The sequence below is a fragment of the Lissotriton helveticus genome, chromosome 5_1 (assembly GCF_964261635.1).
Source record: "Lissotriton helveticus chromosome 5_1, aLisHel1.1, whole genome shotgun sequence".
NCBI lineage: Eukaryota > Metazoa > Chordata > Amphibia > Caudata > Salamandridae > Lissotriton > Lissotriton helveticus.
In genome coordinates, this window is record NC_136065.1 from 1,886,376,240 (window position 1) to 1,886,403,246 (window position 27,007).

Genomic DNA, 27,007 nt, shown 5'->3' on the forward strand with positions numbered 1-27,007 from the left:
CACACTTTTTTGTCATGTGATAATATAATGATTCTGGCCCACATTATCAAAATTGTGAGTTTGGGCCTTCCTGACTGTTCATCAGATGATCTTATTTCCTGGTTTGAAAAGAAGTTTTCCCTTTTTCGAACATTTGGTAGTAAATTTAGAAGTAAAAAAATTAAGTCACCCATTAAGATCTCATGGGCTGTAAAAAAGTTGAATTGTGATTAGAGCTCCTGGTTTTATGGCATTTATTTTTTTGCCATTTATTTATTTATTTATTTGTTGGTTTGTATAGCGCTTGAATCGACTCCCGGAGGAGTATCTCTGCGCTCAGCAAATGACAGAGAGTGGATGAACAAGAACTCTAGAGAAGGTGCTGCGTTTGAAACAAAAAAGTTTTTAACAGTTTCCTAAATGCAAGATGATCCATGCAAAGCCTGATGGGAGCGGGGAGTTTGTTCCAAAGGCAAGGACCTAGGCAGGAAAGGGCCTTTCCACCCCGTCTTGCCCTTCTGATGGGGGGAATTTGAAGAAGGGACTGATTACTGAAGCGGAGGGCGCATACTGGATTGTAGGGGACAAACTTCTCCGCCAGATATGTGGGGCCCAGACCGTGTATACCCTTATGAACAACACAGCATGTTTTGAATTTGATCCGTTGACGGATCGGCAGCCAGTGAAGCTTTTCCAGCAAGGGGCGTGATGGAGATCTGGGAGGAGCATTCAAAACTAACCTTGCGGCAGTATTTTGCACCACCTGGAGCCTGCTGAGTAAGCTGTCGTTAGCTGAAATCAGTAACCCATTGCAGTAATCCAGGCGACTGAGCACCAGGGCCTGGACGAGGGTTTTCCTAGTAGGGTCCGGTAGTAAAGGAAACACTCTTCGGAGTAGTCCAATTACGTGAAAACAGGACCCGACTGTTTGGTTTACATGTTCTTTTAAAGAAAGATTTTGGCCAAACGAACACCCAGGTTTTTCACCACCTGCTTAGGGCTGGGGACAGGACCCAGATCTAGTGGCCACCAGTCCGGTGTCCACAACAGTGTGGCTTTCCCAAAGAGCATAACCTCTGTGTTCGAGGCATGTGGGCTGCTAAATTCACATCTTAGCATTAGATCGCCGCCTAGTGTTGGGTCCGGATGATCGCACATTGTTGTCCTGGAAGAGTCTTCGAAGTATCCTGAGATAGGTGGCTCCTCCCCTGGACTACAGTGCGCATGGGCATCGGCTCCATCCCCAGATTGTTTTTTTCCGCCATTGGGTTCGGATGCGGTCTCGACGTCTCTCTGTCGGAACCGAGAAAAACTAACTTTTTACGGCCAAAGGCCTTGTATTCTTTGCGTCGGTATTGTTTGCGCACGGTCTTGAGTTCTTCCGTCTCTTGGAGTCGGAATCGACGGAGTGCTTGCACTCTTCGGACATCGAGGCCTTCTCATTGCGACACGACGCAACTTTCCAGCATGGAGCGGAGTCCGTTTAAGTACTGTCCGCTCTGTGGGTCCAAATACCCACATATAGACGTGCACCCGGTCTGTAACAAATGCCTTTCACCAGACCATAACGAAGACAACTGCAGGGCCTGCGCAAAATTCAGGTCAAAGAAGACACTCAAGCTTCGGCGCGCGGTGCGCCTTGAGGCCAGACAAGCGGCCCCGGATCCAGAAAACATCTTCGGCGACCGAGAAGAGGAGGACCAGAGCCATCATCTTCAAATCTCCCCGCCCGAGACGGAGGTCGAGGCAGATCCGGAAGGCGACGACGGAGTCGTAGATCAAGGCCTTGAATACGTCGACGAGGTAGGGGACGTCGAAGAGATTTATGGGGCCGCGGAAGATAGCTCAGGGGACGAGCTATGCCCCGAAGGTTACGAAACTCAAGATCGGGTCACGGGATCGCCTGTCGGCCTTACCCAAGGCCCCGTACCGCAAGCCACGGCCCCGCCTTCAGGCCCGGCCACGGACATACTTGCTGCGCAGCCCGTATCGAAACCGAAACTGAAACCTACGGATCGACTACACCTAAAATGGCCGACCCGAAAACTAAACCGAAACTTATCGATTCGAGCGACCCTAAGATGGCGGCCGTACCAACAAAAACGACTACACCTGCTGCTTCATCGACTCCGTCGACCTCCGGTCCACAAAAGTCGAAGAAATCTGTCGATTCCACAGGGTCGAAATCGGCGCCAGAGGAGGGATCCTCTAAGAAGGGTGGTCGGCACGGGTCAACCGCTGCGACGCCGTCAAAGCCCGCTAAAGCCGGCGACACGGCTCCGGTTCCGACTGGGATTCCGTTAGTCGGACGCGTGGTGGTGACGGAGCCGACAAAATCACACGGATCGAAGGCTGGCACGTCTGCGCATCGGTCCAAGGACTCTGGGTCGGTGGCTGCGGCATCATCGTCCAAAACTCAGAAGGGCCGACAGGACGTCGGATCCGAGGGCAAGGTCAAGACCTCCTCGTCGGCGCCAAAGGCCACTGTAAGTGACGCGTCCCCCATCGCCTCTTCACTACAAAGAATCAGGGAGATGGCCTCTGCTACGCCGGCTCCGATGCCATCGCCACAGAAGCCGATGGACATTCCGGTGAAGCCTGCGGGTAAACTTCTCTTCCTTCTGCCGCCAAAGGAGACGCCAAAGGCCTTTTCAACGAAATCGACGCCAAAGAAGTCGGATTCTTCAACGGCAGGGGCACTTTCAAGTCGGGTACTCGACTCTGAAGAGGATTCTGAGCGTTTTATCGACGCAGACACGGGCAAATTGACCCTTTACAAGAGGAGGATCACTTCACAGCCAGTGGACTCCTATGTCATCCCCTAAAGAAAAAAAGGCTTCCTCAAGACGCTTCAGGCCTCATGGAACCTATCCAGCCTCCTCCAAGAAGGAGCCCAACTCCTTCCCCAGAACACTCTGAGGGTGAAGGATATGTTGAAGATGACCAATACACTTTCCCCATCAATGAACCAGATGCACAGCCGGATTCATATGATGACATTGGTGACCAAGGCACCCAAGGTGTGGGGCAAGACCCACAGCCTTTCACTGCACGTGCATCCCCAACAGAAGATTCTGCAGGTTTTCATGCACTCATTGAAAGGGCAGCTGCTAATCATGATGTGGACATGCATGCTGACCCAGTAGAAGAAGACTTTCTATTTGACACTTTTTCAGTCTCTGAACGGACAGTAAAGACACTGCCTATGCTCAAAGGGGTCCTCAAACATGCTGCGGACATCTTTAAGGAACCTACCAGGGCGAGAGTGGTCAATCCACGTATCGAAAAGAAGTACAGACCAGCACCTGCAGACCCTGCATACATTCGGGGACAGTTGCCGCTTGACTCCCTGGTGGTCGCAAATGCCCGCAAAAGGGCCAACTCCCAAACAACGGGTGAAGATCCTCCCCCGGATAAGGAGTCCAAGGTGCTAGAGGCAGGAGGCAAAAGGGTAGCTGCACAGGCTGCCAATTTTTGGCGTATTGCAAATACACAGGCACTCTTGGCACGTTATGATAGGGCGCATTACGACACCCTAGAGCGGGTTTTAGAACACCTGCCTTCGCAGTTTCAAGAGGGCACCAAACTGCTTATAGAAGAGGGAAAACTGATCTCCAACGCAGCCATAAAGTGTGCACTTGATGCCGCAGACACAGCAGCTAGGGCCATTAACACTAGCGTCATGCTGAGACGACAGGCGTGGCTCCGCATATCGGGGTTTAAACCTGACATTCAGACAACCATACTTAATCAGCCAGTCAATCCTGATAGACTGTTTGGTCCGGATGTGGACACCACCCTAGAAAAAATTAAGAAAGACACCGAAACTGCTAAGTCTATGGGGGCCCTACAATCACAACAGTTTCGTGGCAACAATTTTCGTCGCTCAGGTGCACGTGGAGTCACCAGAGGACAGATGGGTCAACAGTCACAATTCTCTAGAGGTGGAGCACAATCCTCGTACCCCAAACAGAACAAGGGGGGTTACCGAGGAAACAGCACCAGAGGACGTGGCAGAGGGAACAACAACTCCCGCTCCTCTGCCCCAAGCAAACAGTGACTCTCTGTCACTGCCCCCCGACCACTTAACACCTGTCGGGGGGAGACTACAGCAGTTCCTGCCCGTCTGGAGAAACATCACCACAGACAGGTGGGTGCGACAACTTGTCCAGTACGGTTATGTCTAGAGTTAAAATCCACTCCACCCAACATCCCACCAAGGCAACGGCCTATGTCCGCAGAGCACTTGCACTTATTGCAGCAGGAAGTAGTGGTGATGCTGCAAAAAGGCGCAATCGAGCTCGTGCCAGTAGAGGAGGAAGGCACAGGGGTATATTCCCTGTACTTCCTTATTCCGAAGAAGGACGGATCTCTCAGGCCCATTCTAGATCTACGTCCCCTCAACCTGTATATACTGTCAGAACATTTCCATATGCTCACACTGCAACAGATTCTTCCCTTGTTAAACCAAGGGGACTTCTTAGCAACCTTAGACCTCAAGGATGCTTATTTCCACATACCACTACACCCGTCCCACAGAAAATACCTCAGATTCACTATCCAAGGCAGGCATTATCAGTTCAAGGTCCTACCCTTCGGAGTGACCACAGCCCCAAGAGTGTTTACCAAGTGTCTGGCGACAGTAGCAGCGCACCTCAGGAGGCAGAACATCCATGTCTACCCCTACCTGGACGACTGGCTCGTTCAAGCCAAGTCGGAACAACAGTGCTCCGCGGACATGTCGACTACCATTCACCTCCTTCACGATCTAGGTTTCTCGTTGAACTACCCAAAGTCGCATCTTCAGCCGGCACATGTCCGGCAGTTTCTAGGTGCGACGATCAATACCCTGACGGCCATGGCTCAACCAAACCAAGTCAGGATAAACAGCATGCAGTCTCTGATCCAGAAGTTCAGACCACAACACTCACTTCCAGCGAGAGTGTTCATGCAGTTGATAGGCATGATGGCCTCCTGCATCTTCATAGTCCCTCACGCACGGTTGCATATGCGCCCGCTCCAGGAGTGCTTAGCAAATCAGTGGACACAGGCTCAAGGACAATTAACAGACCTAGTGTTGGTTACCAGTCGGGCATACGACTCTCTGCATTGGTGGACTCCACACAACCTTTGCAAGGGCCGACTGTTCCAGGAGCCAGTGCCACAGATTACCCTGACAACGGACGCATCTCTCCAGGGATGGGGAGCTCATCTGCTCACTTACACAGTGCAGGGACTATGGACGACGCAGCAACAGAAGATGCACATCAACTATCTAGAACTGATGGCAATCTTCATGGCGCTCAAGTCCTTCATTGTACATCTGTGCAACAAGGTAGTGTTAGTCCGGACGGACAACATGACCGTGATGTACTACATTCAAAAACAGGGAGGCACCCACTCGCCACAGCTGTCTCATCTGGCTCAGAGCATGTGGCGGTGGGCCATTCAGAGGAACATCTTCCTCATGGCAGAACACCTCCCGGGCAAGGACAATCAGATGGCGGATCTGCTCAGCAGATACAGCCATCAAATGCACGAGTGGGAGTTACACCCATCTGTACTCCACCCGTACTTCCAGCAGTGGGGTCATCCGGAGATAGACCTGTTTGCAACAAAAGAAAACGCAAAATGCCAACACTTTGCCGCCAGGTTCCCTCACCCACAGTCGCAGGGGAATGCGATATGGATGAACTGGTCAGGCAAATTTGCGTACGCTTTTCCGCCAGCCCCTCTGATACCGCTGGTGGCAAGAAAGCTAAGGCAGCACTCGATGACTCTCATCCTAGTTGCTCCAACGTGGGCGCGCCAAGCATGGTACACCACGTTCCTCGAACTCTCAGTGGTGCCGCATCAAAGACTGCGCCTCACGCCCAGACTTTTAACGCAGAACCATGGAGACATTCAGCATCCAGATCCGCAACAGCTCAACCTGGCGATCTGGCTCCTGAAGTCCTAGAGTTTGGATACCTCCACCTACCTCCAGAATGCATGGACATCATCAAGGAGGCAAGGAAGCCTACTACCAGAGCATGCTATGCTGCAAAATGGAAGCGTTTTGTCATTTACTGTACAGCCAATGACATCAACCCGCTAGATGCATCTATCCCTAACATCATTTGCTATCTGCTACATCTTTACAAGTGCAATCTAGCGTTCACTTCTATTCGGATACATCTATCCGCCATCGCAGCTTATCTTCAGAATAGGCAGCATCTCTCTGTCTTCAGGGTGCCTGCCATTAAAGCTTTCCTTGAAGGTCTGAAACGAGTCATTCCCCCAAGAACACCGCCAGCTCCGGTGTGGAACCTCAATATGGTCCTCACCAGACTGATGGGACCACCCTTTGAGCCACTGCACTCATGTGAACTCCAGTTCCTAACGTGGAAAGTAGCTTTCCTCATTGCCATTACGTCACTGAGGCGTGTTAGTGAGCTACAAGCGCTCACAATCCAAGAGCCATTCATTCAGATTCATCCAAATAGGGTAGTGCTACGTACTAACCCCAAATTCCTTCCGAAGGTGGTGTCACAGTTTCATCTCAACCAAACTATTGACTTACCGGCATTCTTCCAAAACCCACAAACGGTAGCGGAAAGAATGCTCCATACGTTAGACGTACGGAGGGCGTTGATGTACTACATAGACAGAACACAACACTTTAGGAAAACAAAACAACTTTTTGTTGCCTTCTCTCCACAGCACAAAGGCAACCCTATTTCCAAAGCAGGAATAGCCAGGTGGATCGTTAAGTGCATCCAAATCTGTTATCAAAAAGCCAAGCGCACTTTAACAATACCCCCAAGGGCGCACTCCACACGCAAATTGGGGGCATCCATGGCTTTCCTGGGGAACATTCCTTTAGAAGACATTTGCAGAGCAGCCACGTGGGTTACCCCACATACCTTTACGAAACACTACTGTGTTGATGTGCATTCCAAGCAGCAAGCTGCTGTAGGACAGGCTGTTCTCAAGACACTTTTTCAGGTTTCTGCAGCTGGCACGGGCAACCGCCGCTGATGGAGGGACTGCTATGTATTCTATGCTAAGATGTGAATTTAGCAGCCCACATGCCTCGAACTGAATATGCTACTTACCAGTATGCATCTGTTCTTGGCATGTAGGGCTGCTAACATTCATATCGCCCACCCTCCTCCCCGGTGCCTGTCGCAGCTGCAGATATACTATTGTATTCAATCATTAGCATGAGCATCCTTTACACTTTTCACTCCATCTTCTGCCACAATGGCGAAAAACAATCTGGGGATGGAGCCGATGCCCATGCGCACTGTAGTCCAGGGGAGGAGCCACCTATCTCAGGATACTTCGAAGACTCTTCCAGGACAACAATGTGCGATCATCCGGACCCAACACTAGGCGGCGATCTAATGCTAAGATATGAATGTTAGCAGCCCTACATGCCAAGAACAGATGCATACTGGTAAGTAGCATATTCATTTCCCTATGTTACACTGCAGGAAATTTGAGGCCATCCATTGTGAAACAGCCCTCATGCCCTCAGAAAAGGACTGTTTAACCGCCATGGTTAATGACTTAAATGGGAAGAGGAGCTGAGTGTCATCAGCATACGACACTGGGATGAATCCGTACGATCTCATGAGGCTGGCCAGGGGGGCCACGTAGATGTTAAAAAGTGTAGGGCTCAAACATGAGCCCTGTGGCACCCCCTTGGTAAGCTCTACGGGTGCGGATCGGAATGAGCCCATACTGACGCACTGACTGCGGCCCGATAGAAAACTCCTCATCCAGGACAGCGCTGAGCCCCCGAGACCCACCTCCTCCAAACGGCTTAGCAGGATGTCATGGGATATCGTATCGAACGCTGCGGACAGGTCCAATAGCACCAGAATCATAGAATTCCCTTTATCCTGGGACATTCGGATGTCATCAGTCACCGAGAGGAGGGCTGATTCGGTGCTATAATTGGGCCTGAATCCGGATTGGGAGTGATCGAGACCGCCGGTTCGTTCAATAAAGCACGACATGTATTTATTCACATTTATGTTTTGCTAATTTTATCTGTATTTATCCATATTTATTTTGGGATTTGTGGAAAAATTAAGCTGAAATTAGTATATTTCCACATTTATTTAACCAATAAATATGCGCTCATGCTTAGAGTTCTGCCAAGTTTCAGTGCTGTGAACACCCCCAGAAGATAAATCAGTGCACCTATATGAAAATATGCAAATTTAGTATCAACTTTGTGCATATCTACTGCTGTTAAAGTCCCTTTACTACAATTCCTTTATTTTTTTTAAGCCCCTTATCCAGCATTCCACACATCTATTGGCCTGGCAGTCAAGGCAGACAGTATTTAAAATGACTCAAAAAGCAACACAAGTTCTTTTTTTATCCACATTAAAAATAAATTCAAGCAAGAAAATGGATGTTTTCTGTATGTATTTATCTGTAAAAATCAGTAAAAACGGAAAATGGGCAGCCTTAATTGTGATATAAACTCCCTAGCAAGGAAACAATTTAACTACAGTTTATTTCGAGGCAGAAGGAAATTAATTGTCTAAAGCCTGTAAGAACTAGATTAAAGGTGTCTGAACGAAGGAAGGAGGCGGATTGGAAATGGATCAATCTGAGGGAAGCGGTCTCTTCTTTTGACTCGCTCAAATATTGGGCTTTAATAGCCCAATATTGTGATTTAAGAATTAAAGCTGAGGCCATTCCTATATCCCATGAAGAGTGGCCCCAGTACATTATGCAATTATATGCCTGTAATTCTAGGTGCACTAACCAGTTGGAGCTTAGTGTTGAGGCTGATTCATTGGATACATATAGCCTGCCCTCCTTTTGAGGAGATTGAGGTGCAATGGGCCCAATGAAATTCCGATCGTTCTTATTTAACATGAAGCCTATTCGTGGGCTGTTTTCTTCTGTCCATTGTTCCAATACTGTTAGCTGTCCGGGGACATACTGTCTTCCTTGAAGGGAAGTATTGTGGTACCTCTATATAAAAAAGGTTCCAAAGTTTCACCAGCCAGCTACAGACAAATTGCCTTATTGGACACGATTGGGAATCTATTAGCTAAAAGTATACTTCTTCACCTTCTGGATTGGCCATTTAGCAATAATATTATTCCTGTTGAGCAGGCTGGTTTTCATAAGAATTGTGGTACCCTTGATAATATTATAGATCTTCAAGCTTTCTATAGCTTTGCACCCCAATGAAGAAGTGGGGATGCTGAAAGTTGGTCTATGAGTAGGAGGTCCATTAAATATTTTTAGGATAACTAGCGAGTATATGAATGCTTTCCATTTAAACGCTTTATTTACAAATGCATCTTATGTGGATATCCTGAAAATCTGGTATCGACCTGATCATCCTGAACCCAGATTAGAAAACCGTGTTCATCCCACTTCTGTTATATTTGGTGCTGTTCAGAAAGGAGCTGAAGATTCATTTCTTTCCTTCTCTATATTCCGTAGGTTGACCCTCCTCCAGCTCTCATTCACTCTTACATAGCAGAGACTCCTCCTCATGATATTGTCACGATCTTGCATCTTTCTCCACTCCCTCCCCCAGCCTACTCATTGCTGGGCGTACAGTGCTCCAGTGTTACTATTTAAATTCAAACAACAATCACGAGTTCCCTCTTCCAAATCATACTTTATTGTCTTGCATATGACAAACTCCTTTCTGTGCAAAATATTGTATAAAGCACCAGAACCCTTCCCCTGTCTCATGTAAAAGCCCTGTACACTTCCCCTGAAAAAAACGTGTTTTATACTGTGATGCATTTACGTACCTGCACCTACTCCCTTCTTATCTTGAGCTGTCTCCGATCATAGAATTCAGTAGTACAGTGCTGGTCTTAAGGCACTGGTCTCAACCTGTGGTCTGGGGGAACCCTTGGGGGTTGGGGTGGTCAGCAACACCCACTCTGGGTGGGAGGGGGGGCTGCGACTGCCTAGATTGTGTAATAATAACACATTCACATACATATCACCTGCAAACTGAAAACACGCCCCTTCAGGAATCATTACCTCTGATAGGTTGAAATCTCCATCTTCTGAATCATCCCCTCATGTTTCCCTAGCAGGGTCTGTACAGCATTCTATTCTGTAGCTAGCCAGCTAGGTTCGCACGTTAGAAATGCCAAAACATACATAAAACGTGCCTGGTCGTTGCTAGTCTTCTGATCAGATTTTTTTTTTTTTTTTTTTATACACAAGGCATGTCTTTTCGGGATAATGGTGTATGAGCAGATACTTTACAGAAATGGGGAAGAGGGTGAGTACAGCTACAATTTAGTCATGGTGACACAATTTGGAAGCGTGCCACTGTGGTGCAAAGTCCCTTAGGTTAGCCATCAGTCGCCATCCCCGCCATGACATCACAGCTGTCGCCGGGGCAACCTCAGGGTAGTTTCCCGGTGTAAGTAAACAGGAAGAGGAATTGTGGATTCCTGCTATATGATCTATGTCTCAGACTAGCACTTTCCGGGAAACTGAACTACAAAGGCAGATTCTTGATTTGTCTGCAGGCGGTGCTGGCATGAGTGTGAATCGGCTCTTTGTGCAGGTATAAAGCACACATATACACAGTCTCTCGCAAAGCATACAGATCTAAAAAAAATATTTAAAAAAATAACAAAGCAGATTCATTTGTGTAGCACAAGTCATAAAGTACACCAGTCCTAAGAAATCGGCTGTCAAATAGCACATGTATACAATACGTGCTGCACCATTTTGATCCCATTTATATAGTGCACATGTGATTAGACAACATGAAAAATATACTACACAGATCACTTCCGTTAATCAACGCTATATATATATAGTGTAAATTGTTATTACATTCAATTTAATCCGTGTTAGTCTTAAATTCGACAGTATTTAAATGATTGTGCCGAGTACATGTTTTGTCCTCATTTCATTAAGGGATTTATAGTAAAGATCTCTATTCATTATTGGTCAAAACTTCACCAATTGGGTCCTAGTGGGCACACAAATCCAAAACAGAAATTCCATATTTACATGACCTACTCGTCATTGGATTTCATATTATGAGCAGCGTTGAGCCACTAATTCTAAAGTTATTTGAATAAATAAATCAAAGCAAAAACCTATCTATGATATATACATTGCATATCGTTAAATCATCAGGACAAGGAATTTACCAAAAGAACATCATGATGAAACAGCTTGAGGCGCCCACGCTCCGGTTGATCATGGACCTTCTTAATGCCTCTTTACAGGAACGTTTTGTTCCTCCAGAATGGAAGCATGCCATGGGGCTCCCTCTTTTAAAGAAACCTATTGCAGATTTTTTGGATTATACCCCTCTCTGTTCCACATACGGTGGTTCAGGCCTTGATTCCGTCTACACTTGACTACGGCAACGTTCTATACTTAGGCTCTAATAAAACCATTATACAAAGGCTGCTGTGTCAGGTATCCAGGATGGTGTCAGCTACCGACTCTATTCGCAAACTACACTGGCTTAAAGTGGAGAACCGTATTAAATTTAAAGCCTTGAGCTTTATGTTTAAAATTAAATCTGGAACAGCCCCAAAATACTTGCAGTCTTCAATCCAGCTGTACACACCTCTTCGTCTTTTGCGTTCTGTTGGACAGTCTAAGTTCGTTCTCCCCAGAATTAAACTTACCAGGATGAGCAGTAGTTTCTTTTCTTTTTTGGGACCCTCCCTGTGGAACTCTCTTCCTATCTTTATGTGAGAGGAAACTGTCCTTCGTAGTTTCCGTAGACACGTGAAGACGTGGTTATTCATCAGTAACTCCCTACTTATTATTCTTCTCCCTACCTCTTGGCGCCAGGAAACCCCTCGGATAGCTGTGCGCCATACAAATTTAAATAACATAACATCATAAAAAAGTATACAATTCTGTGGCATTTAAGCCGTTCAGTGATTTAGTGTCTAAATTAAGAATATATTCAGCATCTATTTGTCTGAGAGCTCGCTCGTGGTTACCACCTCTGTAATGACACAACTGCATCTATAACAAACAGTTTTAAATGTTTCTCATCATTATTATGCTGCTCATTAAAGTGTCTGGCCACTGGATATAAAACATCTTTGTTTATCATATCGCTGAGATCTGTGGACCTGCAGGGTCATACTGCCAACATACCTTAGCCCACAATTACGCATTCATTAAATACACTGCATATTCTGTTTTGCAGTTAAATGAACCTGACATTTTAAATGGTTTGTTTGTAATGGAGTCCTGCCTTCCACTGTGTTTTACCAAAACCACAAGCCTTACACTTGTTACATTTGCCAAAACCATCAGGCTGTTGAAGCCACATCTTCTGTTCCACTAACTCAAGACTGCTTTTGACTAGAGCATCTCTTTTCGAAAAGGCCCTCTTATAAGATATCAATTGAGTCTTAGGGATTATTGAGCCTAAAATCGGGTCACCTCCAAACAAAGGCTAATGTCTACAGATAATAGCTCATAAACTTGTGTCTTGTTTAAAGTATATTGTGATAAGTCTAATTGTCAGAACTGGATTTCCTTTTCCTTGTTTCTCGTATACGGGAGAACAATAATGGCTCTCCACTGTTCTGGTAAACTATACGAACTGGTTAACTATACGAACTGTTTTCTCCAAAGAGTCTCTCGAGTAGCCTTCTTCCACAATCCTAGTTGTTGACTCATTTTGAAGTGTATGGAGATCATCAATGCGGCTAGTGTTCCTTCTTAAACTCAGCATCTCAATATAGGGAATTCTGGCTTTTAAACGATAAGGATGAAAACTGTGTGCATGCAAGGTCATATTACTTGCTGTTTTCTTTCTGTGCAACTGCTTCTCTTTTTGGTTATTACGGATATACACCTGCAAATCCAAGAAATGTCCTGAGCTTTGGTGATGGTACCAGTAAGCTTCATATTTAGTGTGTTGTTGTTGATTTCTTCCACATACTATTGTGCTGATTCCTGCAACCCCTTCCATATTACAAATAAATCGTCCATGAAACGCAATCAACATGCTACATGTTTACCCCAGTTGGTGCCATGGTCATTGATGAGCACCTGCTCCTCCCACCAGCCCATGTGTAAACATTCATAGCTGGGGTGAAGCGGGTGCCTTTCGCCGTACCCTTGATCTGCTGAACATGTCTCAATTAAATATGAATAAATTATTCTCAAGGCACGACTTAATCATGAAAAACAACATTTTGGCATGATTGTACAATTTGAGTGGCCTGACGTCAGAAAGTATTTAATCTCCTGTAGTCCATCAGCATGTATTACACTAGTATATAATGAGGTAACATCAAGTGTCATCATTATATACTCATCACTACATGGGATATCCTCGTCTTTTTAGGAAATCACCAGTGTCTATAATATATGATGGTAAATTAAACACATGCTCTTGAAAAAAAAAATCAATATATCTTGATGTGTTTTCAAATATACTGACTCTGGCAGAGATAATCTGACCACCTGGAGGCTGAAGTGGATTTTTATGGACTTTCGGTATTAAGTGAAAGATTGGTGTTTTGGGGTAGTAATTTATCAGAAAGAGATGCTCCTATTGATTTAGTAATCCTGCATTTCTCCATTCAGTCAATTCGGCATATTCTACCTTAACTTGCTGCATGGCTTCCCGGATATTTCTGACATTACACAGTATTATTCAATTGCTTGGACGCCTCAGTTTACTTCATATCAAGGGGCCATAGGACAATATTATCCCCTTTGTCAAAATTACTGTTTGCAGCTTCTTGACTACGCGATTATACAGTCTCTGTTGATAATTCCATGTATCATTAGCTTGCCTGCATATATTAAAACAATAATTTATTTTTATTTATTTATATATATATATATATATATATATATATATATAATCGCCTAGAGTTACAAAACTCACAAGGCATGCACATTTATTTAGGCCAAAGTCATAAAGCACACACATCGATAAAACCCTCACTCACAAAGCACAGAGCTGTAGAACACAAAGTACACTTATCTATAAAACGCGCAGTCACTAAGAACATATCTATAAAACTCCAAATACTAAAGCACACTTACAAGACCCAAAATGCATAAGTCAGTAAGTGCTGGTTAGCCCAAGGAAACCAGGTACTGCATGCCTGTCTCGTGGACCTTTCTGGCTTAATGTTAATAGAATTTCTGTTGGGTGTTGATTATGATCCCAGTGAGAAACTCTATGCTATGGTCATTTTGTTTTTATTTTTATTTTATTTTATGTAGCTTATAAAGCGCACAGCTACCCCCGGAGGGGTGTCCCGGCGCTGGAACCTGAGTCTCAGAGGGGAAAAAGGGAACAGACAGGGGAAATGACAAGAAGATCAGAGTCTAGAAAAGAGCCAGGTTTTGAGTCTGGCCCGGAAGACAGATTCAGAGGAGCAGAATCTGAGATCGACTGGCAGGGAGTTCCATAATTTTGCAGCAATGACGCTGAATCCTCTGCCACCCATTCTGGAAAGTCTGAAGCGGGGAGAGATCAGAAGGCATAGGTCATTGGATCTTAGAGATCTGATGGACCGGGATATTAAGACTCGTTTTTTTAGATAGTTTGGTCCGCGATCATTAATGGCTCGATGAGTCAGAGTGAGGATCTTAAACTGAATTCGGCTAGCCACAGGAAGCCAGTGCAGTTCCCTACGATATGCGGCAACTGACTGACGATAAGAAATATTACCAATCAGCCTAGCTGCCGCATTCTGGACAATCTGAAGCCGGTCAGTCAGGTATTGGGGAGCTCCGGCATAAAGACTATTAGCATAGTCCAGGTGGGACGTAATGAGAGCGTGGGTGACTGTCCGGCGGGAATCCAAAGGGAGATAGGGAAGGATTTTCCGGATCATGCGTAGCTTTAGGAAGCAAGCCGAGGTCACTTTTTGAATCTGGGTCTTACAAGATAGAGAGTCATTGAAATGGAAGCCCAGGTTGCGGGCCGAATGGACGGGAGAGGGAGCGGGATCTAATGCCGTGGGCCACCACCAGGAGGAGGGGATGGAATTTTTCTGGTTAAAAAACAGCACCTCTGTTTTGTCAGCGTTGAGTCTTAGATGGTTTTCAGACATCCAATCACTGATGTTGTTAAGACACCGACGGAAGTTGGAGAACGCGGAGTCAGAGTGGCCCCTAAAGGAGAACACTAGCTGAGTGTCATCAGCATAAGAGACCACCCTGACTCCATAGGACTCCACCACGCCGGCCAGAGGGGCAAGATATATGTTAAAAAACAGAGGGCTGAGGGCCGAGCCCTGTGGCACCCCGCAAGATAAGGGTTTTTCCTCCGATCTAAAGGGCCGCAACAGCACTCTTTGGCTTCTTCCAGAGAGGAAGGACTCGATCCAGCTGATGGCAGTGCCGCCAATGCCCATCTGCCGTAGTCGGTCAAGGAGGATGGAGTGGGATACCGTATCGAATGCCGCGGACAGGTCGAGGAGGACCAGCATGGCCTCCTCGCCTCTGTCCACGCACTCTCGAATGGTCTCCGAGACCTCCAGCAGAGCCGTCTCCGTACTGTATCCCGCCCGAAATCCAGATTGCGAGTCGTGCAATAGTAAGTTGTTCTCCAGGTACTCCGTGAGTTGCAGCTGCACGGCTTTTTCCAGAACCTTAGCAGGTTTGGGGAGGAGGGATATAGGGCGGTAGTTGGAAAATACAGTGGGATCGGCATCTGCCTTTTTTAGAATTGGGATCACCAAGGCTTCCTTCCAGGTGGTAGGGAAAAAGCCATGGTGCAGAGAGGCATTCCAGATGGAGAGGAACGGGTCGGCTAGCAGGGGAGCCAATTCACCCATAGTTTTGGCCGGAACGGGGTCAGTGGGTGCGCCAGACTTGCAGTGAATGAGTAGTCTTGAGAGCATCCTCCTGGGCAAGTTTATTGAAAGCATGAAGGGACGGAGAGTTAGGGGGATCGGTAGACGCAGTCCGAGGCATTGGCTCTTTAGGGAAGGAGACGCAGAGTTTATCGATCTTTTCGAGAAAGAAGTCCGAGAGTCCTTCACATAGTTTCTGGCTAGCTGAGACCTGAGTGGTCCTAGCCGGAGGGGTAATAAAATTTTTTACAATGGAGAAGAGGGTTTTAGAAGAATTATGGGCCTTGGCAATTTGGAGCGAGAAGTGGTCTTTCATGGCTGTTTTTTTATGTTTGAGAAATTTTTTCAAGGCCGCCTTGTAGGCAAGCTTAGCTTCAAGATCGTAATTTAACCTCCACTTCCGTTCGAGTGCTTTACAGCAACTTTTTTCCTCGCGGAGGGAGGTGGAGAACCAGGGAGAAGAAGGACGGGATCTAGAGGAAGTAATGAGTTTCTGGGGGGCAATGTGGTCAATAGCGTTGATAAGGGCGGAGTTGAGCCTGGCGATGTTAAAATCGATATCCGGGGATAGATGGTCCGTCTGGAAATGGAATATCGGGTCAAGGGAAGCGCATGTGACTTTGTGCCACTTCCTCCCCAGCTCTTTCCTGGGCACAGGAGGGATAGGTTTGCGGTCTAAGGTCAGAGAAAAAGGGATAAGGTAATGGTCCGACCATGTAAGAGGAAGGGAGGGAGAAACAGTAATAGTGGGGAAATTGGCGAAAATAAGGTCCAGGGTGTGACCCGCCACATGAGTAGGACCGGTAACAAGTTGAGTAAGATTAAGGCTATCCATGATTTCCAGTAAATTATTCGCTTTTGCGCAGAGGGAGTTATCGATATGAAGGTTAAAATCACCTAGAGCCAAAAAGTATTGATGTTTCAAGGCTAAATCAGCTAACTGGTGGGTGAGAGCGGTAAGAGAAAGGGAAGCCGCCGTGGGAGGGTTATAGATTAGAGAGCCGGCTAGAATGACAGCCGAGGAATCAGATACTGAGAAGTAGAGGGCTTCAATGATACCAATGTTGGTGAGTTTGGTAATGGTCAGCTGGAAATAGGATTTAAAGATAATAGCTAATCCGCCTCCCGATTTTCCCCCTGCACGATTGACACATTTTATGTCATAGCCAGATGGAATGGCTAAATAGATGTCCGGGGAGGATGAGTCAGTCATCCAAGACTCAGTGAGGAATAAAATATCCCACTCCTCGGAGGAAATCAACAACCAGATGTCATTGGCATGGCGGGGGAGAGACCGGCAGTTGAGTAAGCCTGCTTTCAACGTCCGATGATTAGACGTTGAGAGCTGCGGCGTGGGCTCAGAAAGTGAATGGGAAAGAAAGGACGGGAGAGTGAAGTTGCACTGGGGGCAGTGAAATGGAGCTGATTCAAGATGGATAGGATTGCAGGGGGTAGTGGCCGCACAGAGGGGGGGATTCAGAGAGTGGAGTAGGGAGTTGGACCAGCACCTACGAACAGTATCAGCAGCATGGACAGGGAGACAAGCCCTGGGCCCGGTCCAGGCCCGGACGGGCCCAGACGGGCTTGCCTTTGGCGCGCCTTCGGCGCGCAAACGGCGCGCCCGCTGCGCCCGTCCGCTGCGCCTCCTAGCGAGGCACATGATTTATACCCAAGCAAGAGGGCGTCACGGGGGTGTGGCCAGCTGAGGTGGGCGTGTCTAAGGACGCGTCTCGCCCTCAGTGATGGCGGAGAAGAATCGTTGCAGCGCTGAGAAACGCTGTTCAATGCAGGGGTGAGTAGGTCTTGGAGTTAAAACAGAGCACAACAAAGTATTTTAAAAACAAAGGGTTCACTCCCGGCTTCCGCCTCAGGAGACTCACAATTCGTCAATGCCGCGCTGTCAGCTGTGCGCGCAATTTAAACAGATTTCAGGGGGCGTGGCCAGCTGAGGTGGGCGTGTCTAAGGACGCGTCTCGCCCTCAGTGATGGCGGAGAAGAATCGTTGCAGCGCTGAGAAACGCTGTTCAATGCAGGGGTGAGTAGGTCTTGGAGTTAAAACAGAGCACAACAAAGTATTTTAAAAACAAAGGGTTCACTCCCGGCTTCCGCCTCAGGAGACTCACAATTCGTCAATGCCGCGCTGTCAGCTGTGCGCGCAATTTAAACAGATTTCAGGGGGCGTGGCCAGCTGAGGTGGGCGTGTCTAAGGACGCGTCTCGCCCTCAGTGATGGCGGAGAAGAATCGTTGCAGCGCTGAGAAACGCTGTTCAATGCAGGGGTGAGTAGGTCTTGGAGTTAAAACAGAGCACAACAAAGTATTTTAAAAACAAAGGGTTCACTCCCGGCTTCCGCCTCAGGAGACTCACAATTCGTCAATGCCGCGCTGTCAGCTGTGCGCGCAATTTAAACAGATTTCAGGGGGCGTGGCCAGCTGAGGTGGGCGTGTCTAAGGACGCGTCTCGCCCTCAGTGATGGCGGAGAAGAATCGTTGCAGCGCTGAGAAACGCTGTTCAATGCAGGGGTGAGTAGGTCTTGGAGTTAAAACAGAGCACAACAAAGTATTTTAAAAACAAAGGGTTCACTCCCGGCTTCCGCCTCAGGAGACTCACAATTCGTCAATGCCGCGCTGTCAGCTGTGCGCGCAATTTAAACAGATTTCAGGGGGCGTGGCCAGCTGAGGTGGGCGTGTCTAAGGACGCGTCTCGCCCTCAGTGATGGCGGAGAAGAATCGTTGCAGCGCTGAGAAACGCTGTTCAATGCAGGGGTGAGTAGGTCTTGGAGTTAAAACAGAGCACAACAAAGTATTTTAAAAACAAAGGGTTCACTCCCGGCTTCCGCCTCAGGAGACTCACAATTCGTCAATGCCGCGCTGTCAGCTGTGCGCGCAATTTAAACAGATTTCAGGGGGCGTGGCCAGCTGAGGTGGGCGTGTCTAAGGACGCGTCTCGCCCTCAGTGATGGCGGAGAAGAATCGTTGCAGCGCTGAGAAACGCTGTTCAATGCAGGGGTGAGTAGGTCTTGGAGTTAAAACAGAGCACAACAAAGTATTTTAAAAACAAAGGGTTCACTCCCGGCTTCCGCCTCAGGAGACTCACAATGTTTTCATGAGCCGTTGGGTTTTATGAAAGGCTGATCTATGGTCTTTGGTTCTAAATAGGCGAGTTTTCAGCTGTTTCCTAACACTTTTATTGTAGGCAGAGCTACACAAATATGCGTTGCAGAATTTAGAATAGTTCATTGTAAGAGGTTCAATTGAGACTCATTCTAAAAGGCATGATCTGAAAGAACATGCAATTTGGGCAATACAAGTCAACACATCTATTTTATACCATTCAGATATCACACTTGAGGCACAGGGAGGTAACGTGATTTGCCGAAAGTCACACCATTTTCTTGATCAAGATGGGTTTAGAACGCAGATCTCCTGGATGGAAGATGAGGACTTTAGACCACGTCCTATCCGATACACCAACAGGATTCCCACCCATCACCACTTCCTAATTTCTGTATTCCGGTCTCCTTGAGGCTCACACGCATACATACTGTTCTGTATACAGTACCTCGTGCTGTTGCAATGGAAATCTTCTCTGTAAAGTGCCCACTGCTTCTTGGTGTTATATTGAATTGTTTACAAGGGCCAACAGATAAACGAGTTAAGCAATTACTTCAAAACGGTGAAATTAAAAAAGTATATTTTTACTCTCGTGCACAGGTGAGCATTAGTAAAGGCATTCGTAATTCTGTCTGCTCAAGGACTCTTTGACATTGTTTAAGAAAGATGAACTGTTGGACAAGGTGAAGAGTCGGGCATTAATGGCCCAGTGGGTACCAGCAGCAGATAAGGTTAACAATTATTTTCTCGGCTTCTTTCCTCTTTCGGCTCCTTCACCCCCTCTCCCCTTCACCCTCTCTCCTGTTTCTCAGTACTGATGATGATGATGATTTTAGAAGTTGCACTGCCGTGAAAATGGAGAAAAAAAAGCCTCACAAGTTAAATTTCACTTGAAGTCACAATGTCACCTTCATGCTCCTTATCCAGATTCCACACACTTGGCTAAGTGCAGTGTAGGCGTCCAACCTGCCAGAAAATACTTTATTTTTTTCATCTAAACGCAACACAGCCACTTGGGTCTTCAAGTTTGGAAAATACCAGCTCGGGCTTCATATGTCAAATATTTTGACTTTGACAAATTATTTGCATGATTTCTTTTAGAAGCCACACAGAAATACGTTTTCTACAATGAAAATTCAAACTGAAAGCAACCACGATGTTTCCATCGCTATATTGTGCAAGATGCTAAAATCAGGTGTGAGTCACTCCTTCATGTGTAACAGGCTGATTTAATGGGATACGTCTGTGATCACAGACATGTACATCTGACATTTCAGCTTACAGAGTAAAAACATTGTCTCCAAACTAGCGCCCCAGTTGCCCTTAAATTACCACCACCTAGGCTAGGAGTCTACTGGCCAACAAACCCAACTGTAACCCGTATCTCTGCCTCCGTGCTTCAGGGCTGGCCACCTAAATCACATCAACGCTCATCCTGCTACTGAGTACTATCTCTCCTTTCATTGTCCTGTCTCTTCCCTTCTCACTGAGTATCGATATTTAGGAGTGTATCAGTTCATCGTACTCGCTGAGCCCCCCTCAAGTTGGCTTGTACGTTGAGGTACCAAAGCTAACCCTGGTGCATCACCAGAACCTAAAATCTCTGCACCACTAACCTTAATTCCATGTAAATCCTTGGCTAGCACTCGGCTGACCCATCACACCAGTGCTGTGAACCTATATTGGACCAGTGTATAAAGTACAGCAAAAGCAAGCCAGCAATTTGATAATGCATGGCACTTTTGTATTTGGTGGTTCTGACATTACAAGCCCATATAAGTCATCATTAAAAGTCAGGAATTCAAAGAAATTTACAAAAGACTACTTCTGTGAAGGTGACTCAGCCTGTTGGGGTCAGACATTATTATCCCACGATGTCTAATGGGCTCTGGCACACCCCTCCTGCTCCCCTGCCCTGCGGGCTGGTGACTGGTGTATTTGTCACTGATTTTTGCAGTGTTTTCCAGAATTCCTTGAATAATATCTGGAACAAGTGACTATTTCAGAGAGATGTATGTAGTCCTAAAGGCTTTGCCCAATTCAATATTGTTGTCTGTTCAGTAGCTAGACTAGTGGCTAGACTGCTCTCCATGTGTCCTAGCAAATGTCTGTGCTCAACACTTGATTTTAAAAAAAAATTTATTGCGTCAATCAACACTTGATTTTTTTAAATCGTTTTTACTGTAGTTGTTTGGAACAGTTTGCTGTGCTAAAGCGTTTTAAGTCCGTATCCAAATAACAAATACCAGCGTCAATGAGAACAAAGGAGGCCAACAACACGCAGTTGCACACAGCAAATCACCGGTTAGTCTGCCCATTCAGGACCAATGGTGGAAGGATACATACCAATGCTTGTTAAATCGTAATCTTTTCAAAGTCGGACATACATCATCTCACTTGGCTTCAACACACTGTTTGAGGCAGATCAACAAATGGGATACACAGTCCGTGAAGTGATTACTACAAGGTGAAAACAATTTATTCAGACATGTTCTGAAATTTGGGTAATTCTCCGTCAATCAAAGCTCTTGACGGTGTTCATCCTGAAGAATCGGACTCAGCAAAGACCCTTTCTTCCATGCTGAAAGCCTGGGAAATGTAGAGTAAATGTTTCAGAGAAGGTTGCATGTAACTGACTGGGGTAATACCAACAGAACTGAAGGCCTACAAAATCTGGATCCTCTCCATAGAAAACCTTGAGTTATGGGAATCTTGATCTCTCCTTTTGACTCAGAAAAAAGCCCAAATACCTATGGCACCTTTATCAGTGACCCTTCTAGGGCATGCACCAACATTTTCACCAGCTCAGACCTTTGTTCCAAAATTGTCTTCTGTTGAAGGCTGACTCTTTGGGCATAGCCCAACTGACTTAAACGACAATAAAAGTGAACCCAACTTTGAGTTTAATAGAATACGCCTTTCCCAAAAATATTATTGGCCTAGGTAGAAAAGAATTTCAATTCCAGTCCTAGAAATCTTGGCGTGTAATAGGTTTGCTAAGGGGTCTAATAGGTTTTTTAAGGGTTTTTATGGAAATTGATGGATTTTGTTTGCATACTTGCATATGTGCACTGCATGGGGGTGACTATGCTGAAGCGCGACAGAAATGGTCAGAATACCAGACCTCCCGGCAAAACCATGAGCTGCTTTGCCTTTCTACAGTTAAGTGGCCACAAATCACAGCACACTTGTGTTTGTGTAATGGAGGGTAGCATTCCATCACATCTCTAAACCTGGTTTGTTCCCAGTATTAACCACTATCGAAGAATTTGACATTTTTAGGTCTGACTTGCCAGCACAGCTCTTTGCCAGACATATTGTTACTAATACTCCATAATATACATGGACTGGTCTTGGTCTCCACCCAGAGTAACACTACTCTCTCACCGCGTGCCATTGTTTATTTGGTATATCATTCTGCCTTCTAGGAAGAGATTCCTTTAAAATTCATGAGGGATTATCCTGAAAAAGACTCTCAATCATCATACTGTTGGTCACATTCAGTTCTTTATTTCCTCTATCTATTCTTTACAGGTAAACCAGTTTTACTATATTTCCCGTATTAGCAAGGCCAGTAGGGCAGGGGTTTGTGTGATAAAGTAGCATTTGTGCATGCAACACATGTAAATCAAGTTTGTGAGGGTCAGTGATGAGATCAGTTGACACATTAAAGCCAGAACTATTGACTTTGCCAGTGCTTGTTATAATAAGCATGTCAGTTAATTGCACCTTAAAGTAGTCTGCAGTTTTCTCCCTCAAGGCACTTTTTCTGGCCATTCACTTTCCTATGTCTCCCGTTCTTTGTGCTATTTGACCTCTCCTGTAGCCTTTTGATCCTTAGAAGAAATTCTGAAGAGCCATATTGTTTTACATATTTGTCTTGCAATTGGTTCTTTTTAGAGTTATCCTCCCAGGCAGCCTCCTAACACTGAAGGGGTGTGGCTCTGAAGTAGTACAAAGATAGTGTGCCTTGATTTAACTTTTTTTCCTTCTTGAAACTGAATTATGATATCTTGGTTCCCTGTTACACCCAGGAAATAAATATTACCAAGCTAATACAGGAGAAAAGCAACAAAAAAAGGAAATTGACGTGGTTGCAGAAACGCAACTTTTATCCATATTAAAATGTATGGTGAGATTCCCCAGTATTAGTCTTTGAGGACTGCAGAAACCCTAATTGATATCTTGAGAAATGGGCATACAAATACAACGCATCTATAATTCGGCTTGGCTCCAGCCCTTGCATCAAAGTTGAACATTAAGCCACTACATATACATTCCAGTCCAATTCTAGCATTTTCTAAAATGTACTTTTATTCTAACCACTATTGTGGGGTGAATGTAACGTTGGAATTGCGGGGTGAAAATGGCCCTGAAATATCAGCGCCAAGCGTACTAGTCCCCACTCAAAATGTATATGTAGCTTGTACCAGTAAACCTTTACAATACATTCATATTAATCGATTGAGCAAACATAATGAACAATTCGAAAATAAGTCCTTGAATTGAGGAAACAGAGAAATATACTCTGACCTGATGCCTGGTCAACCTCATACAGCAGTCCAATCCATGAATATGACAGCACCAATTCTCCAGTGCAGATTGCATTGGTTCGTTAGAATCCTCACTCAACGCATGTTTCTCCTCCGTGTGGTGTTAAGTAAAGAAGTTCTAAGCAGTTTGGTGCACTGGAGGGTGGAAAAGAGTGTCAAGATTACCAGAGCCTGTTTTTTGTCAGAATAATTGCAGGCTGTAGCCTGGGCAATCAATTAACAGTGGCTGATCCTCTTCCACCTTGTGGACATCCATGCAGTGACATTTCCAGTCCCCGCCAGGACGGGATATACAATTGGGGTTGACCATCACCATTGTTGAAACTAAAATAACGGAAAATCAGTTAAAAAAAACATCATTGATGGTAATGTAGTCTTCTATTAATAGTGCAAAAATGCTTGCATGACCTCTACTCTTGGATTGACGGAGTACTTAAACTGAACCACCATTCTAAGATTGAATTTCGTGTCATAACTTTGCCTAATAGATGGTACACTTGGAACAAAACACCATTCCCTGCCATTCTAAGATATTAACACACCTGTATGATGGGACACCTAGACCAAACAGCCCTTCTATGAAGGAACTCCTTGATACTATCAGGGGAGTGACACGTAGGCTGACCAGATTTCTAAAATAAAAAAAACAGGACATTCCACAGACATGGAGATAGGACTACAATTTTGCATCTGAGAGGCACTGAATGGCTTTATTAACATCACTCATAACCATGAAAACCCAAATAATTAGGAGCCAAGTGAAATTAAAATCAACTTTGGCACACAGTGTCATCTTTTAATTAAATTGCTTTCTGCTCAGGATTGCTAACTAATTATCTTCTAGAAAACATGAATCCAGTCAACCCTCCCTCAAATGCGGGACAAATGCTAAAGTTCCTGAAATTAGCCGGGACAGATGGTAAAAAAAAGAGGACTATCCTGGCAAACCCAGGACGCCTGGCTAACCTAGTGACATGGAACACACACAGAATGTAAAATCAAACTCGTAGACCTATCAATGAGATTGAAAAACTAGAACACAATGACTATTGTAAGATTGAACACTTCATCACATCTGAGACAAAATGTCTACTACGATTAACTATTCTAAGTGAACACCTAGACATGACCACACCTTTGAGATAGAATATATTCTAACACCACCATTCTAACATTGAACACAGAGACGTATTTATATCAGTGAGATGGAACACCTAGGACAAATGAATGGTTTTTAATTGAATACCCAACCAGATCCGGGAGAGGGTAAACCTAGCCTCGCCTACCATTCTAAGTGATTTCCTAAACATTGCCACCTCAGTGCAAAAGGGTACAAAGACTCAACGCCACTATAAGATGGAACACCTTGACTGTATCTTGCCTACATGGTGAGCCATCTAGAAAAGAAAATAATCCTCTCATAATGAAGAAACTGGGCTTTCCAACATTATCACCTGTAAAGGGGGGGGGGTGCTGATTTTCATATGCAGTAAATGTACTTTTACATAATCTGAAGGGAAGTTTTATTCCCGAAAATCTGACACCGATCAGCATTTACGCAACCTTTGGGATGCATAGCACCTGCTGATTACATCATTGAGATGGGCCATTTACTGTACACGACTGCCTCAACATCCCCTCTCTCTCTAATCCCCCCCATCCCATGCAGCCCCGTATTAACAGTCGTCCTGCATAATTATTCGAGCCCTGTGTCGTTACCTGACGTAAGTCTGTGAGGAAAGGTCAGTGACCTACCGGCGGGAAACGTTTTTACAACGCGGGATTCCCCGCGCGCCTGGAACGCGCCCGACCAATGGCGGCAGCGCCTCGCCTCGTCCCACCCCTCGTCACCCGTGTCTTTGTCAGCTGTAGGCGTGGCGGGGTCACGTCAGGTCAGGGCGTGTTGGACTCCCAGTGTAACAAAGCCGAGGCGTGCTCCCCCGCTGCCCGAAGGCACCGGTAACCGGAGCCGGTGGGTCTCCTTCACCTTGTGGAGCGGCGCGGCCTTGGGAGTGTGAGCCGTTTTGGGACGTCAGCAGGTGAGGCCTTTATTTTTTCGTTTAATTAGAGGTGACGACAGGCTCAATGCACGACTTGGAATCAGGCGCTGCAGCTGGCGAACAGGCTACACTTAATTAGTTTCAGTGAGTCGTTATTTACGTTTACGTTGCTGTTGATCCCCCCCCTACCCTAGTTCGAAAGGTAGCCGTGTTTACCATTTTCGGTGAAGGTACGATTAATCTATATGGGCAGTTGTTGGAATAACAATGAAAGTTATTTTTTTATTGGGGTGTGGGGGGGCTTGACTAACCACAAGAGTTCGTGATAAGGGGCATATAGCATAATCCGTTTGTCACAGAAGACGCGTGGACACGGTTGTTCGCACGAGAGGCCATGGTACGCGGTGTGGTGCTAATCTTTAAAAATAAATAAAACGAGCAGTTCAGGTGACAGAAAATATGAGCGTTTGAAACCCACCCATGACGCAAGCCGGGAAGACCCCGATGATGCAATAGTGTGTTGGAAAGGCATTAGTTGGTTGGTATTTTGTAAAATTATTTATAAATATCACCCCAATTCTGCTGTTTATTTAAGAATGTTAAGGAGTCAGCTTGGTATACTGTACTTAAAAACGTTTTGAAATTGAGCCTCCTAGATATCTGCTAACAATGATAAAGCACCACACACATTTTTAAACCACACAATTGTTTTTGCAATATGTTTCTCTCATTGTTTGTTGTTGTGTTCGAATACATTAAAACAGGTGTGTAAAACAAAGCGCAGTCCTAGACAGAAGTTTCTGACAGATGTACTGTGAAGAAAAGTGTTGCTGCTCTGACGAGTAACCACAGATCCTGAAGACTGGCCCAAAAACCTTAGTGGTTACACCCTGAGGGTTCTGCTAGCACAGGGATTCGAAATTGACAGTTGATCTGGAGAGCCCAAAAAATAAGAAGCTAAACCCCTCGGCCTCTCATTCTCGGGTTGGGCTTCTTGCCATACCTCTGATTGTAGCCCTGCAGGTGCAATGAAGGACCCGTGTGACAGTAAAGAAACTGCTGGTGATTACTGAATTCTGCTCATCATTTCCATATGTGGGGTGCGATAAAATTGTCAAGCAAGGAAGTAGCCAGAAAATTAAAACACCCCCACTTTGAATCAAAGCACTGATGGTACCAAGCAAGTGAGCCTGAACCTCCCTAGAAGAGCTTCCTTATCTTTTCCATCGAAGCAACTATCTATTCATCCTTTCAGCCTTCCATCCACCCGCTGATATCCACCATTTCACCTTTGCATTCTTTCATCTAATCATTCTTTCATCCATCAGTCTTTCATCATTATTTATTTATTATTTTATTTTATAATTTATAAAGCGCCTGGTGACCCGAGGGCATCCCCGCGCTATAGAGTTGTGAGATCCAGGAGAGGGAGACCGGGGGGACTATATGGGGAAAAAGGAAGGTTTTAAGTTTTTTACGGAAGAGGTGGAGACAGGGTTCAAGACGCAGATTGCGAGGGAGTGCGTTCCATTTTAAGGAGGCATTGACCGAGAAGCG

At 45.7% G+C, this 27,007-nt stretch overlaps 1 protein-coding gene across 4 annotated transcripts in view; it reads left to right on the plus strand.

Annotated features, from left to right (window-relative positions):
* PLEKHH3 (pleckstrin homology, MyTH4 and FERM domain containing H3) overlaps positions 1-27,007 on the plus strand; it is a 294,750-nt gene that overhangs the window by 59,887 nt on the left and 207,856 nt on the right. For 2 of the 4 annotated variants that reach the window (XM_078645366.1, XM_078645368.1), the window contains exon 1: positions 25,353-25,489. The exons of the other annotated variants lie outside the window; for them this stretch is intronic. The gene's annotated coding sequence lies outside the window, so the exon portion shown is untranslated. Of the gene's footprint in view, positions 1-25,352; positions 25,490-27,007 lie in introns of those variants that run through there. 4 annotated transcript variants of the gene reach the window in all.